Source organism: Phlebotomus papatasi, chromosome 1 (genome assembly GCF_024763615.1).
Source record: "Phlebotomus papatasi isolate M1 chromosome 1, Ppap_2.1, whole genome shotgun sequence".
Taxonomy (NCBI): domain Eukaryota; kingdom Metazoa; phylum Arthropoda; class Insecta; order Diptera; family Psychodidae; genus Phlebotomus; species Phlebotomus papatasi.
The window spans coordinates 60,810,304-60,811,640 of NC_077222.1; the positions used below are offsets into that span (position 1 = coordinate 60,810,304).

At 29.8% G+C, this 1,337-nt stretch overlaps 1 protein-coding gene across 1 annotated transcript in view; it reads right to left on the reverse strand.

Annotated features, from left to right (window-relative positions):
• Nucleotides 1-500: 500 nt before the first annotated feature.
• The window catches only part of LOC129809550 (serine-rich adhesin for platelets), a 34,198-nt gene continuing 33,361 nt past the window's right edge, over nucleotides 501-1,337 (reverse strand). The window contains 1 exon segment of the mRNA XM_055859473.1: nucleotides 501-1,325. The gene's annotated coding sequence lies outside the window, so the exon portion shown is untranslated.

A 1,337-nucleotide genomic window follows, 5' to 3' on the forward strand; every position in this document is an offset into this window, starting at 1 on the left:
ATTTCTTAAAACATTACTTATGGTGCTATTCCAATGATAAAGTGACCATGTTTTTTTTTTAGCACATTACTGTTCTCAAGTACTAAAAAATACAATGTCTGTTCCCATACGTCATTTCAAGGAAAATAATGAGTAGAGAATATTAATGCTGCTCGCCATCTTTTCACCACTGAGCATTCACGGGAAAACTCATGGAAAACCTTGGAAAACCCGCGGTTGAGAATAAAGTTGCCAACTCCCGACCATCCATAAGCTTTCACCCGGTCACAATGCCATCTGACATTAATTGAAAATAACATGTGGGAACAGTCATGGTCTTTTTAGTACTTGAGAACAGTAATGTGCTAAAAAAAACATGCTCATTTTTTCATTGGAATAGCACCATTACTCCCCAAATTTTCCTCAAACGTAAGCTTTTTTTTTAAGTGAGGGAGTATCAATGCCCAACTTACTATAATAAAATAGTTATTCCAGCTGAAACAATAATAAAACACAATACGTATGTAGATCTCATTTGAGGAATTTTTATTGAGTATTTTAAATAAATTTGGCTGTTAATTTAATATCTTGCTAAGAAATATTTACAATATCATTTTTTATATATTCACTAAACTAGTAAAGTACACGTTCTCTCTACTTCAATCACCTACAATTAAGGCAAAATATTGTATAATCTGGACACATCTAAAGTTTCAAAGATTCCTAATGCTTTTAGTTATTTTCATTGAAATATTTTGAGATGAACTTTCTTGCAATTATCTTCAAATTCTTCTTCAATAATATATTTCTTTTTTTTTGTTGTATAATTGATGCATTTCTGTAATAGGCCTATTAGAACAATTTAATTGTTTCTTCACATTACTTTTCTTTATGAGTTCCATAATATCGTATAGAATTTAATATTCGATGCTGTAGTTGTTTTTTCTCCATAGAATATTTTAAAAATCTGTCAAAGACTTTTAGTGAAATTTGTCTTTCGAAAAAACATGTCTAACTATTAGCAAAAATTCTCTTCAATGTTTGATTAAAATTGGTAAGAGACTAAACTCTATTGGTAATTTCACTATATCATCGTACCATTTCAAATGTAATTTTCAATGGAAAAAATGTAGAAATTTAGAATTGTTGAATGTGAGTTGGATGATGAAAATTGATCTAACTATAAATTTTTCTAAAATGTTCCAGATCTCATAATAACGATACTCTAAAAATTTTTCATCAACGGTGATTTTTTTCGTTTGTCATGACCGAACTGTAATATTCCTCCACCAAACGTTTCGCCACGTGTAGCTTCTTGCTCTTGGTCATCAGCACCATTTCTTTAGGTTTTTTTTTTA